Source organism: Natrix helvetica (genome assembly GCF_964273705.1).
Source record: "Natrix helvetica genome assembly, chromosome: 2".
Lineage (NCBI taxonomy): Eukaryota > Metazoa > Chordata > Lepidosauria > Squamata > Natricidae > Natrix > Natrix helvetica.
Window position 1 is genome coordinate 32,561,620 of NC_138552.1, and position 14,894 is coordinate 32,576,513.

The 14,894-nt window shown below is 38.4% G+C and overlaps 1 protein-coding gene across 5 annotated transcripts in view; it reads left to right on the top strand.

Moving 5' to 3' along the window:
- The window catches only part of MAST4 (microtubule associated serine/threonine kinase family member 4), a 221,933-nt gene that overhangs the window by 104,790 nt on the left and 102,249 nt on the right, over positions 1 to 14,894 (top strand). Inside the window, exon 1 of one of the 5 annotated variants that reach the window (XM_081945106.1) lies at positions 981 to 1,055. The exons of the other annotated variants lie outside the window; for them this stretch is intronic. The gene's annotated coding sequence lies outside the window, so the exon portion shown is untranslated. Of the gene's footprint in view, positions 1 to 980; positions 1,056 to 14,894 lie in introns of those variants that run through there. 5 annotated transcript variants of the gene reach the window in all.

Sequence of the window (14,894 nt, forward strand, 5' to 3'; positions counted from 1 at the left end):
CTTTAATTATACTAAATAATATTATTTATTGTTTTTATTTTGATGTTAATTAATATTTTTCTATAGGTTGGTGTGATTTCTGAACCATTATTATCATGGCTAAGTACAAAACTAATCTTGGAGAAATGCTAAAACATTAAGAAAATTGACACTATAAAACATTTTTATCAAATATAGAAGTTAAATGAAATGATCAAAGTTTATAATTTAGCAATCAGAAATGCTTAAGTTCATCTCTATGATTCGAACCCAAGCAATAAATGATTATAGTTACTAACTTTATAAGACACTTTGAAAAGCAGATAAAATATTTTCAATAATGTATTAAAATTAAGTATGCCTGTGTGTGATACTGTAGTTGTTGTTGGAATGTATTTTTCACAAATGGCATTCTCAAAAACTAAAAAGAGCATTTTAAAAGTTTACTACTTATTTTTAAATTTTTATTCGCAATGTTTTGGTTATTTCTATCCCTTATTCAATAGATCTAATTATAAATACTTAATTCACAGTTCTTGCCTGGTACTTAGGGTGATTAAAGCTGAGGCATGATATTTCTAACAGAAAACTTCTCTAAAAGTTCTCTTAGATACGGAAATTCAGAATCAGCGGTGCTTGACTGAACATTAGTATATTTATAAATACTTTTTAAAAAAGTATTTGAATTATTTTTATAATAAAAATACTTGCATGCTTAACACAGTTTTCTTAGTGCAAAAATGGGATTACCAGAGAAATATTAAAAATAGACATTGCAATCTTTATTTTAGCATGCTTTTTAAAATCAAAATAGGGAATACAGATTCCTATTGTTGATTGTCCTGAAACCCATACTTCTTTAGCATGCTTCATTATTATTATTATTGTTATTGTTATTATTCAAGGGAGTCCCTAGAACTAACCCTATGAATTCAGTCAAACTAGAGCTTTTAATGGTTTTCTATCACTAGAGATTACATTATTTTAACTTTCAGTCTCACCCCAAGAAGTCTGAGCCCAACCCCAACCAGCCCCTGCAGTCCATGCAGTCCTCTGTTCGCTTTTCATTTTTGGAGGTAAGCAACTATACTTCCATTGTTGTAGTTTTCTTCTTTCCACATTATACAAAAGGAGAAAGTGAATAATTGAAATAGTAATATGTGCATATATGATCTAAAGTAAACTATTCTACACGAATGCCTAAAGTACAAGGGCAGAATCAGAAATGTTAGCAATGTGCTTGGATTAGGAAAATGAAATAAATACAGATTGCCTTCTTGAGAACTAATAATAGTCCAGTTTACCTATCGCAGTAAAGAAAACTGAGCATGTTTAATACTCATTTCAGTAATCTCTATGCCAAAGGTTTATTCTGGAGCCAGTATATTCATAATACCATAAAGCATTTCTTGGTCCAAAGAATCTAAATCCAGAAAATGCATTTTGTTAAATTTTATCATTCATGGAAATTCCAAAGTTTTCAGTGCAAACATTTAATAATTCAAATTTTGTTCAGAATATTTAAATAGTCTGAAAATTATGTGCATTGCATTTATGATAGCCTGAGATATTGATATAAGATACAATACTAGTAACAGCAACATAAAATAGGAGAATTACTTTTCTGAAATCATTTTTGAAGTTGTGCATGCATAATACATACTGTCATTAGCTATCAAAGAATTGCCTCACATATTATAAACGTTTGGAGAAAAGAGCATTTTGATGTGGTTTGCAAAACATATTGTTTAGGCATGTGTCCTTTTCTGCTTAGATGGAATTCTAAATTACTGAAATGGATTTCTATCAGTTTGCCTAACCAATATTCCAAGGGCTTACAGTACTATAGATCCAGCAGCCTCTAGAAATGAAGAAGAGAGTTGATGCATCATTGTGAAACTAATTAGGAACGACTGTATGAATGAGTTCATGGGAAAGCACATAAGATCTTATACAATAGAGATGTTCATATTTTTCAAAAAGAAAACATTTGTGAATGAAAAATCAAGTTGGCCACTCAAAAGACTCATCTAATTAGCTGTGTGAAAGATATGATACATTCATTTCGGAAATAATATGTAATACTTTTGTTCAATCCTAAACTTGATTCTGGGGGATAAGCAATGGACCCAGATTAGCCCATCATGTAGTGAATTAAAATTTTCCATGAAACAGTAAACCCAAATGTGTTCGTTTTGGTAATGCTCAGAGAGGTTGCAAATCCCCTTGAAAGCTCTAGAATGGAGAAGGGAAGGTTTTACTTCACAGCTACGCTTAATTTTTTTACAAAATAGATCAGACAGTCTCCAAACCGTAATCCTATAGATGGGTGTCAAACTCAAGGCCCGGGGGCTGGATCTGGCCCACAGGTTGCTTAGACCTGACCCACACGGCCACCCTGGAAACAGCAAAGGACCGGTGCACAGTGTCTCTGCCAGCAAAAATGGAGCTTGGGAGGGTCACAAGTGGCTCCATTTTCACTGGCAGAGGGTTGCAGGAGACCTTCGCACCTGAAAGCATAGCTCGGGAGCCTGTTTTCGCTGGTAGAGTGCTTGGGCCACAACACAAGTGAAGTCAAGCTGGCCATGCCCCCCCGCCTCCCCCCCCAGGTCAAACACAACCCTGATGCAGCGTCAATGAAATCGAGTTTGACACCCCTGCTCTAGATAGAACTAGATTGTTGCAAAGAGTTGGAACTGTTGGTGAAGGTCCATTGTGGGGGAGCGAATTACAATTGTCATACAGAATTTCATATGTGCTGTTTAAATCGGCTATTTACTTACAGTTTAGCATTCAGAGGCTTTGATTATAGCTTTAACATATTTACAAAAACTGTTCACCAATTCCAGGAGATCTAAGTGACCATTATTCCAACAAGGATGTAGAGTAGTGACTTCAATGAAATTAGTTTTACAATTTATATCTATGAATCTGGAGAAAACATTCAGCAGTATAATAGAAGAAATGCAAGGAAAATGAGCATTTACCATGTAAGAAAATAAACTAAGGATCATGTATATTTTCCCCCGCTCTCTTTTTTGCAAGCAATTGTTAGCAATATTAGTTTGGAGCAAAATGTTTAGCCATATGTAAGATTATCTCATATAGCAGATACTGTATTATCATGGTTCACTTAATTTTTGTATTCCCACTTTTTTGCCTTATGATGGGTAGCTATCTCTATTCCATCAGTTTTAATTTAAAAGGACAGCTGCCTCTTTGATTAAACATGAAAAGGTGTTTTTGCTCTGAAAAGAGAACTTTCCCTCCCCCCCCAAAGGCAAGCAAACACTTAAAAAAAAGCTATTAAGTATAATCTAGTATGTCCAGAATGTGAGATAAGTGCAAATGAACTTTTTGATAGGCTTCAAGATGTTTTGCCTTCTTCTCTGGCCAGACCTCTTTCTTTCTTCTGGCATCACTCTGTATAGCACTATGAAACTTGAGCAGTGTGTCCAAAGTATGCTCTCAAAGGCTGGAATGCTTTTAGATGATTTCTAGCCCTTTAAATTATACTAGAAATAAGCTGGCAATCTGTCTTGTTGATGCAGAGTATGTTTTCATAAGTTAACAGTCCACCAGGCAGTTGCATCCTGCATCAGCTGTAGATGCTGCACGCCATCCAAAAGCGCTTCCGCGTAAAAACACATTGAATGAATAAGCAGAATATTCACCTTCTTCTCATCACATATGATTGAAATTGTTGGCATAACAAAAGGTACTTTCGGCAATATTGATACTCCTTAGGCAGTATTAGCAGAACCTCCTGACCTTCACTTCTAAAGGCAGTATTTATTTACTGCTGCTGGATACAGGACTTAGAAATGACACAAAGCTAGGATTAGAAAGCTTACCAATTTATTGGCTTTTGGTATATTAAATGTGATTTTAAAACCCCACTTGAAAGAGAGTCATATTTGTGAATGCAAATTTGCAAACGCAGGATAAGCTGTGGTTTTTTTTTTTTGAAACTATATTACATACCCAGATCAGTGAATATGAAAGAAATCTGGGGAGTTTGCTACATTATGCTGAACAAAGACACCGCCACACACATATGGCTCTCCCCACAAGCATCAGGGCCAAACACAAGTAGTAGAACAAAGTCAAACTAGAGTCTTGGACTTTAAGAAAGCTAATTTCAATAAACTTAGAGAGAGCTTGGGAAAAATTCCATGGATGAGAATCCTCGAGGGGAAAACAACTCAAGAAGCTTGGGAAATTTTGAAAAATGAGATTAGAAAAGCCCAGTCTAACACAATACCAATGAAGAAGAAAAACAACAGCTCCCAAAAGAAACCAGCATGGCTGCATAAACAACTATCTGACAAACTGAAAGACAAAAAAAGTAAGTATAAAAAGTGGAAGGAGGGGGACATAACTAAGGCAGAATATCAGCAAATAGCCCGAGCCTGTAAAGATGAAGTGAGGAAAGCTAAAGCTCACAATGAAGAAAGGCTTGCCACAAAAGTAAAAATTAACAAAAAAAGCTTCTTCCAACATGTTAAAAACAAGAAAAAAGTTAAGGAAACAATTGGTCCATTGCTAGGAGAAAGTGGCAAGAAGGTGACAAGCAACAGGGAGAAAGCAGAACTATTTAACTCATGTTTTGCATCTGTCTTTACACAAAGGGATAAAACAGTCCAACCTATCAAAAGCAGCACCACAAAATTAGGAACACAAATTGAAATAGGGAAGAAAATGGTAAGTGAGCACCTGTCTACCCTAGATGAGTTCAAATCACCAGGACCGGATGGATTACACCCCAGAGTTCTGAAGGAACTAGCAGACGAGATCTCAGAACCACTGAATTATATCTTTCAGAGATCCTGGAACACCGGGGAACTACCAGAGGACTGGAAAAGAGCTGATGTGGTTCCCATCTTCAAAAAAGGGAAAAAATTAGATCCAGGAAACTACAGACCTATCAGCCTAACCTCAATACCAGGAAAGATTCTGGAAAAAATAATCAAGCAACGAATTTGCGAACACCTAGAAGCAAACAAAGTAATAGCCAAAAGCCAACATGGATTTGTCAAAAACAGATCATGCCAGACTAATCTTATTGCATTCTTTGATAATGTGACAAAATTAGTGGACCAGAGGAATGCCGTTGATATAGTTTACTTGGACTTCAGTAAGGCTTTTGATAAGGTAGACCATAACCTACTACTAGATAAAGTAGAAGAATGTGGGTTAGACAGCATCACCACCAGATGGATTGGTAACTGGCTGACCAACCGCACTCAACGTGTAGTTCTCAATGGAACTGCATCTACATGGAGGGAAGTATGCAGTGGAGTACCCCAAGGCTCTGTTTTAGGCCCAGTACTCTTCAACATCTTCATCAATGATTTGGATGAGGGAATAAATGGGGAACTCATCAAATTTGCAGATGATACCAAGCTGGCAGGAATAGCCAACACTCCAGAAGATAGGCTTAAGATACAGAAGGATCTTGACAAACTTGAACATTGGGCACTATCTAATAAAATGAAATTCAATGGTGAAAAGAGTAAGGTTCTACATTTAGGCAACAAAAACGGAATGCACAGGTACAGTATAGGTGATACCTTACTCAGTAGTAGTAACTGTGAAAGGGATCTTGGAGTCCTAGTGGACAACCATTTAAATATGAGCCAGCAGTGTGCAGCAGCTGCCAAAAAAGCCAACACAGTTCTAGGCTGCATCAACAGAGGGATAGAATCAAGATCACGTGAAGTGTTAATACCACTTTATAATGCCTTGGTAAGGCCACACTTGGAATACTGCATTCAGTTCTGGTCGCCACGATGTAAAAAAGATGTGGAGACTCTAGAAAGAGTGCAGAGAAGAGCAACAAAGATGATTAGGGGACTGGAGACTAAAACATATGAAGAACGGTTGCAGGAACTGGGTATGTTTAGCTTAAGAGAAAGAAGGACTACGGGAGACATGATAGCATTATTCCAATATCTCAGAGGTTGCCACAAAGAAGAGGGAGTCAAACTATTCTCCAAAGCACCTGAGGGTAGAACAAGAAGCAATGGGTGGAAACTAATCAAGGAGAGAAGCAACTTAGAACTGAGGAGAAATTTCCTGACAGTGAGAACAATTAATCAGTGGAACAGCTTGCCTCCAGAAGTTGTGAATGCCCCAACACTGGAAGTCTTTAAGAAGATGTTGGATAGCTATTTGTCTGAAACGGTATAGGGTTTCCTGCCTAGGCAGGGGGTTGGACTAGAAGACCTCCAAGGTCCCTTCCAACTCTACTATTGTATTATTATTGTAAATGAGGAAATAAGGAAATAATTGTGGGAGGATATTGTTCTGAGATGCCAGGAGTTGTTATAGTGGTTGCTTGTGTTTTTTTTTAACATGTTTGTCTTGTTAGCTCTCCAGGGTGATGGTTTTTATTATGGATAGCTATAAATTATATTAAATATGGCACCCTGACATGTACTTTCTAAAATATTTCAATTTTGCAACTCCTGATAGATATCACACTTTTTTTTTGAACACTTGCAGGCTACCTGTTCTCTAGGTCTATTTTGGTTTTCTTATTAGCAGACTAAAATGTACCCAAAACTTCCATTATTGTTGTTAGTTGCAAAGTCATGTCTGACCCATCGCGACCCCATGGACAAGGTTCCTCCAGGTCTTCCTGTCCTCTACCATCCTCTGGAGTCCATTCAAGCTCATTGCTACTGCTTTGGTGACTCCATTCAGCCACCTCATTCTCTGTCGTCCCCTTCTTCTTTTGCCCTCAATCTTTCCCAGAATTAGGCTCTTCTCCAGTGAGTCCCTCCTTCTCATTAGGTGGCCAAAGTATTTGAGTTTCATCTTCAGGATCTGACCTTCTAAAGAGCAGTCAGGGCTGATCTCCTCTAGGAGTGATCGATTTGATTGCCTTGCAGTCCAAGGACTTGCAGGAGTTTTCTCCAGCACCATAGTTCAAAGGCCTCCATTCTTTGGCGCTTATCCTTTCTTATGGTCCAACCTTCACAGCCATACATTGCAACGGGGAAAACCATAGCCTTTTCCCACTTTTGTTGGCAGGGTGATGGCTCTGCTTTTTAGTATGCTGTCTTAATTTGCCATAGAATATTTACCAAAACTTCCATACTGTGGCCTAAATGTGCTTTTCCTTTTCTCTGGGTCTTTTTTTTCTCTTTTGGTGTCTTCAGGTCACTGTTGACTCCTGGCAACTGCACAGACTAATTCCTGAAGTTTTGTTGACAAGATTTCCACTGCCTCTTTTCTAGGGCTGAGAGACAGTGACTGGCTGGCTTTGTGCCTAAGATAGGACTAGAACTCAAAACCTCCCCATTTGTAGGCAAATGCCTTAACTACTGTACCAAACTGGCTCTCCCTCTAATGTTTAGAATTTTATGAATCAAATATGATAAAATATTTGTTTATTAAATATTTAAATAATTTCTCAGAGGTATTCATTTATTAATCAGTTTTAGTGCAATCTGTTTATTGAATTTTAGTAAATTTTAGTGAATTTTGGCTTATTTGTACAAATATGTAACAATATAATTGCTATAATAGAATGAATAATAGATAATCCTCCATTACTGTTGACTATTCAGAATCTTCCAGTTTAAAGATCCTATGAAAAAGATATCCTAAATTACAGAAAGATGAACTTGTGTGCAGGTAGCAATACAATGAAAGGGCTACTACTTTCAAAGCTACCCCATGAATCTCTTTCTTCTTGATCTCTTGTAGGTAGACCCTACAATGCCACTTCACATCTAGTCCATATTAAGTGGACAGATTCTGATTGGAACAGATAAACCTAAAGGCTGTGAGAATGCAACCTGTGTAGGATTAGCAACTGGAGTAAGGATGGCCATAGGGGGCGAACAATTGCCCCCTGTGGAACGGGCGCGCAATTTGGGCGTCCTCCTTGATGCCCGGCTGTCAATGGATGACCATGTGGCAGCCGTGGCAAGGGGGGCGTTCCACCAGGTTCGCCTGGTGCGCCAATTGCGCCCCCTACTGGACCGGGATGCCCTACGCACGGTCACTCATGCGTTGGTGACGTCCCGCCTGGATTACTGCAACGCTCTCTACATGGGGCTGCCCTTGGGACGCGCCCGGAGACTGCAGTTAGTTCAGAACGCAGCCGCGCGGGCTGTGATGGGGAGTACGAGGTACTCCCACGTAACACCTCTCCTGCGCGAGCTGCACTGGCTGCCTGTGGTTTTTCGGGTGCGTTTCAAGGTGCTGATTACCATCTTTAAAGCGCTCCATGGCACGGGACCTAGTTACTTGCGGGATCGCATCCTCCCACATACATCCCTGCGGCCAATTCGCTCACACAGAGAGGGACTTCTCCTGGTGCCGTCCACTAGGCAATGCCAACGGGCGACACCAAGGAGTAGGGCCTTCTCTGTGATGGGCCCAACCCTCTGGAATGACCTCCCCCCCGACATTAGAACCACTACTGACCTCCGCTCCTTCCGGCAAAAATTGAAGACTCACCTGTTCCGATTAGCAGGCCTGGCATAATTACAACTGTCCCTCCTGGCAAATGTATTAACTGGTTATTTTAGGGGCATTGTTTTTAACTTATTGTGTGTGTTTTAGGGGTTCAAAATCCTATATTTATATATATTGCTTTGTACAGTTCTTTTAATTCCATTTTTAACCTCCTCCATTCCAACTGTACATATTCAATTTTTATTGTATTTTGATATATTTGGCATGGACTGTACACCGCCCCGAGTCCCTTTTTGGGAGAGGGGGCGGTCTAGAAGCATGAATAATAAATAAATAAATAAAATGGTTGACCTTTACAGCAGCGGTTCCCAACCTTTCTAGCATTGCAGACTGGACGGGGGGAGAGGGGATGGCTCTGGGTATGCAGCCAGCAAGTGCGCACACACACAGAGCTTCATTTGCATGAGTAGTGCATACGTGCACGCGCATCCTCACTTGTGCGAGCCGCGGGCAAAAACGTCTACCATTCACAGAAATGTAATGCATGCACATGTTTTTACCCGCGGCTCGCACAAGTGAGGATGCGCATGCACGCTCAACTTCTGTTTTCGCAGCCCAGTTGCAATCCCCTCATGGCCCACAGGTTGGGGATCCCTGCTTTACAATATTAAATCTATATAGATGTCTGGTAGGCAGGAAGTATCATCACGTTTATTCATGTAGTGGCGGTGTTTCTCTATTTCGATAGCTTCCATAATTATTTTCTTGTTGAAGGGTTCAGTTTTGGAGATTAACCTGATTCCTTCAAAATTAATTTCCTGTCCTGTAGTTTTAAGATGCTGGAAAAGGGAGGAAGTTTTTTTCTTTTCTTCTGACTGCATTCTTGTGTTCTGCGATGTGTGCATTTATTCTCCTGTTCGTTTGTCCTATGTATGTTGTAGGGCAAATTTTGAATGGTATTTTGTAGACTCCTTGGTTTTCTAGCTGGATTTTGTCTTTGGGGTTTCTTAAGATGTTGGTTATTTTTTGGTCAGTGTTGAAGGCTGTCTTGATATTGTGTTTATGGAGAATTTTGCTGATTTTATCTGTGGTGTCTTTGATGTAAAGGAGGAGAGCAATACTGTTGTCCTGTTCTGTGTCTTGGTTTATATGTATGTATGTATGTATGTATTTGTGTTACAACCCCTGGTATGCCTAAATATGGGAGGAAGGTATTTATTTATCAGTACAAATACAACATACATACATACATACATACATACATACATACATACATATATATATATATATATATATATACACACACACGTGTGTGTGTGTGTTTGTGTACACACACACACGCACACAGACACATATGATTTTATTTTATTGGTTAATTGTTTTGTAGTTTTAGAACATCTCAGAATATGTTGGCTGATATGGACGCTATAGAAATTGAGTAAACAAATAAAAAATAAAGCATATGAAATGTTTTTCTTGTTCTTAAGTAAGTTTTATTGCTGCTGTTGAGTATCTTGCATCATGTTAGCTACTTTTTTAAAAACATTCTGCCATAGATTTTTTCATATTAACTCATTTTGTTTTTCCCCACTAATGTTAAGTTTGCACAAATAATAACTTGTGAACTCACAGTTTATCTAATTTTTGTATTTATTTTTTTAAATTTATGTTCTTTATTAATGCACATATACATGCAGATGCCTCTCACTTACTTTTGAGCCAAAACAAGTTACTTTAATTTCCACTCTAGGTGGCAGCCTGAATACACTATTGTTCTGTTGTGTGGAACATTACAAAGAGGGCATGTGGGTTGACATACCTGGTCACCTTTAGGCATCCGGCTGTAGTTCTGTTTTCATTGGATATGTCTGTGTACGATGTCTCTTTTGACTATAGCAAATACATGGGGTTTTCTTTTCACTATAGCAAATGTGGATTATTACGTGTCTAAATTCTGTAAACACTTGACAGAGAAGTGTGTGGTGAGTATATGTACACACACTCACACAAAAGTAAATAGCACAATACCTCTATCGCTCAGACTTGTGATCACAAATTATGCGAAGACTTAGCTGTCTGGAAAAGGCTGTGGTTGGGGGGAGGAAAATATAAAAAGAGGATGACCAGTATCAAGATGGATGGATTCAGTTACAGTGGTGATGATGCAACATAGAAGACCTGAAAAACCAGTTTAGGAAGAGATTGTCATGTAGAATATTTATATATGTGGCTACTCAAAGCTAACAGTGACTTGATGGCACATAATCAATAGCTGAACATATTTCATCATTTAAATTATTTTACTAGTTGCAATTTTTAGGTACCGGTATGTAACCCACCAAACTGTATTGACAATATATAAGGATATTGCTCTATTCAAAGTTCTGAAAATAATGGGAATGCTGTTTTATTGTAAGCGGTCATGTTCTTTCTTAAAAACAACTTAGATATATTGCAACTGCATAGAATCATTTTGGTTGGTCTTAGCAAATTAAATAACTACAACACCAACACCTGGTTCTGTCACAGTAGCCAGAAGCCTTCGGCTTCTCCTAATTAATGTGTTTTATTTTCAAGTATCTATTGTGAGAAGGGACGGGATAACTCAGTGGCTAAGACGCTGAGCTTGTCGATCAGAAAGGTCGACAGTTCGGCAGTTCGAATCCCTAGTGCCACGTAACGGAATGAACTTCTGCCAACCTAGCAGTTCAAAGGAACGTAAAAATGCAAGTAGAAAGGACTTCCGGTTCCGGCGGCTTTATTTTTCTTTCTTTTCCAAACTTTATTTTTCGGCTTGACTTGGAGAGGCGCGGCTGGAGGGGAGGGGGATTTCCCCCCCTCGGACAAGCGGCTGGAAACAAGTGTGCTCTCAGCCCCAAGGGAAGGAGGAGGGGGAGAGTCAAACCAAAGATGCCACACCCTTACTAAGTGGATTTTCGGACTTAAACTTATAATATAATGAGATCTGGAAGCTTTGGGAATTTTGAACTTTGAAAACTTTATTTGTTGCCTCGAAACCCGAAGCTGGCAGGGCAAGATGGCACACTTCTGTTGTCTTTATGAAATGTGAAACTTGACTCCACCTTCCAAACTTCAGGCTTCCGGTCTTTGTCTCCGTGCTACTCGGACAACTCTCTTGTTGATTGTTTGTTTTTGAACTCCCTGGAGTGAAAAACTTTTGCTCTTCTGCCAGGGTGATTAGAAAATTCCCCTCTGCCTGGACCCTCTGTCTCCTGGACTCTCCTGACTGTTCTACCCTTCTGACTGATCCTTCTCTATACTGACTGGACTCTTTACTTTATAAACAATGGCATCTAAAAGACCACCTCCTGGAAAGTCAGGCTTTGCTGCCTCTGCCCCGACATCTGCAACCTCCAGTCCTAGTACACAATCAACGTTAACAGCCTTAAAGCAACCTAAATCTACGGACCTGGAGTTTCATCAAATGTTTCAGCAAATTCTACAGGGACAAGAGGAAATAAAGAGACAACTGAAGGAGATGAAAGAAGAAATTAAAGAGAACCAGGATAAAATTAATAAGAACTCACAGAGACTGGATCTTTTGGAGGATGGGGCGGCTGAGATGAGGGGGGGATAGAGGGTGTGCAGAAGGGAAACAAAGAACTTGACACCCAACAAATGAAAATAGAGTTTGAGAGAATGTCTTTTTATCTTAGATTCCAAAACGTGATGGAGACAGATGATGAAAATATAAGGGACATCATGACAAACGTTTTGACTGAGTATATTCAGAAGGAGAAACAACAGATGGAGTGGGAAATAGACCTGGCTTATAGAGTGAACTCAGCTTACGCTAGAACACACAATGTTCCCAGGGAGGTACACATTAAATTTCTTAGGAAAAGCACAAGAGATGAAATTCTGAATGCACAAAGGAGGCAAGCCTTGACATACAAAGATAAGGAGATAACCATCCTGAAACAGATCCCCAAGAAAGTGAGGGAAAAAAGAAAACATTATTCACAATTGGCGAATAAATTATACCAGAAGGGGGTGTGGTTTAGATGGTTTATGCCTGAAGGTATGTTAATATTCTGGGAGGAGACAAGAGTTAGAATTAATACACCCATAGAGGCGCAGGCCTTTATGGAGAAAAATAAACTACTCCTAGAAAAACCAGAAGACTCCTCAACAGACATACAAGACACGGGAGGGGCCGGAGCTCTGCCAGCGGGGGGAGATGGGGCGACATCAAGAAAGCTCAGATCACACAAATGAGTAAGAAAAGTCACATGATATAAACTGATTGAAATTACCAATTGAATTTACCACACTGACTATATGTTATTACTTAATATTGAATTTTATGCAAATGTATACTATGAGTTTGGAGGGGGGGTGCACCTACCGTATTTCGCAGCTGCCAAAATTTGTAACCTTTCCCTTACCTTTTCCCTTTGTAAAATATAAAAAAACCAATAAAACTTTGTTTTTTAAAAAGAAATGCAAGTAGAAAAACAGGAACCACCTTTGGTGGGAAGGTAACAGCATTCTGGGCGCCTTCAGCATTTAGTCATGCCGGCCACATGACCACACAGACGACTTTGGACAGCACTGGCTCTTTGGCTTTGAACTTTTACCTTTATATATTGTGAGAATGGGCCTGTGTATCATTTTCACTTATTAAACATCTGCTGAATTTGGCAGTTCCTGTCCACTGACAGTGTACTAATGGCAGTTTAGGCTCTAAGGATCTTCTACCTAGACTATTGTACTGCAGCTATTTATGAATGGGTCATTCCTTGTCTTTTCAATTATCCCAATATTTACTGTATCTTACCTTGTTTTTCCTATATTTTCTTACTACATTTAGAGTCTTGATGCTAGAATTTAAAGGCCTGCAGTTTAACATATAAAAGGCCTGCAGTTAACATATAACAGATACTATTGTTAAAAAAAAGCTTTTCCCTGTTATCTGCCCAGCTCCTCTCCTGGAATGTGCCTATTTCTACAATTGGATAAGAGCTTCTTTCCATTTCCTTTTTGAGTATTATTCTATCTCATTTGTATGGATTTCAGGATCTGGGTGCTCAATTATGGGATTCCTTTTCTACTTCCTGGCACCATAGATCTTTGGGTACATTTAGGAACAATTTGAAAAACCTTTTTATTTAATAAAGCTGACAGATTGGTAAACGTGTTTGTCAGCAGATGCTAAGAATGGCAGAAGGACTGGTTCAGTAAAGGTTTAGCTTTGTGTAATTGTACAGCATTTTCTTTTCATTGTAATAGTAAATATAGTATTGCACATAGAGTTTGTGAGTCTCTGTGTCTGATCTTTACTTGTTTATTATTATTTATTAATTTTACCATACTGGGGCCCCACCTCCCCATTTTGTGTGGGTATGTTATACAAATCTTTGTTTATTTTGGTGTCTGCTGTGAAACATTTTACATGATTAGATTTAAAAAAATGTAAAATTACCCTTGTTCTTTATGGATAATAATATCATTAGTTTGCAACACATATTTCTAGTTTATAGGAGTTCTATATAGAGATAATTCCTACGCAGATTTTATAAAATAACTTTATTTCATCTCTCTCTCTATACACACACACACACACACACACACACACACACACACACACTTAACCTATCGGGTGAGTAGATAAAATATAAGCTACTCAAAAAATTACTCCTTATTTTGATAATACAGTTTTTAAAAAATTACCAATGAAAAGAACGGGGGAACAATTTGCAAAAGTATTAATGGACTAAAGTATTAAGTCAGGGGTGTCCAAACTTGGGAACTTTAAGACTTGTGGATTTCAACTCCCAGAATTCCCCAGCCTGCTGGCTGGGGAATTCTGGGAGTTGAAGTCCACAAGTCTTAAAGTTCCCAAGTTTGGACACCCCTGTATTAAGTGATCACTGTAGAGGGACAGCAGTTATAAATTCGAGGGCATTCATAAATAACTTTGTTGAAGTAGGTTGTAACTTTGAATGGTCATTAAACAACCAGTCCTTAAGTGAAGACTACTTGTCTTGGTAGAAAAATAAATAATTTGGCAATGAGAAACAGAAATGTGAATGGAGGATATATTAGCAGTATGGGGAAAAAAAACCATCAGAATTTTTTAAGTTAATATTTTATATACTAACTTGAACATGCTGCTTTGTAGCTACAAGTACCTATCTTAGTTATTATCTAATAATAGCAGATAAAAATAAATAATAGAGGTTCAAGAGCAAAACACTCCTGCTGTTGTCTTATCAGTATAAGCAGATATGTACATGTTGGTATTTGAACAATAATGAATGTTTGAATGAAAGAATTACCTTTATTACTATATAGGTCACAGACTCCAGACAACACAAATATAAAAACTCAATATAACATATGCCATAAAAAGGCCGGTGATCATGCCCAGTCTATTTTCTATCAACAAACCTTGATTTCTTCAAGCTACTGTTGCAAACTCAGCAATGGCAAGAGTTATTTAAGAAGTTTACTTGCCA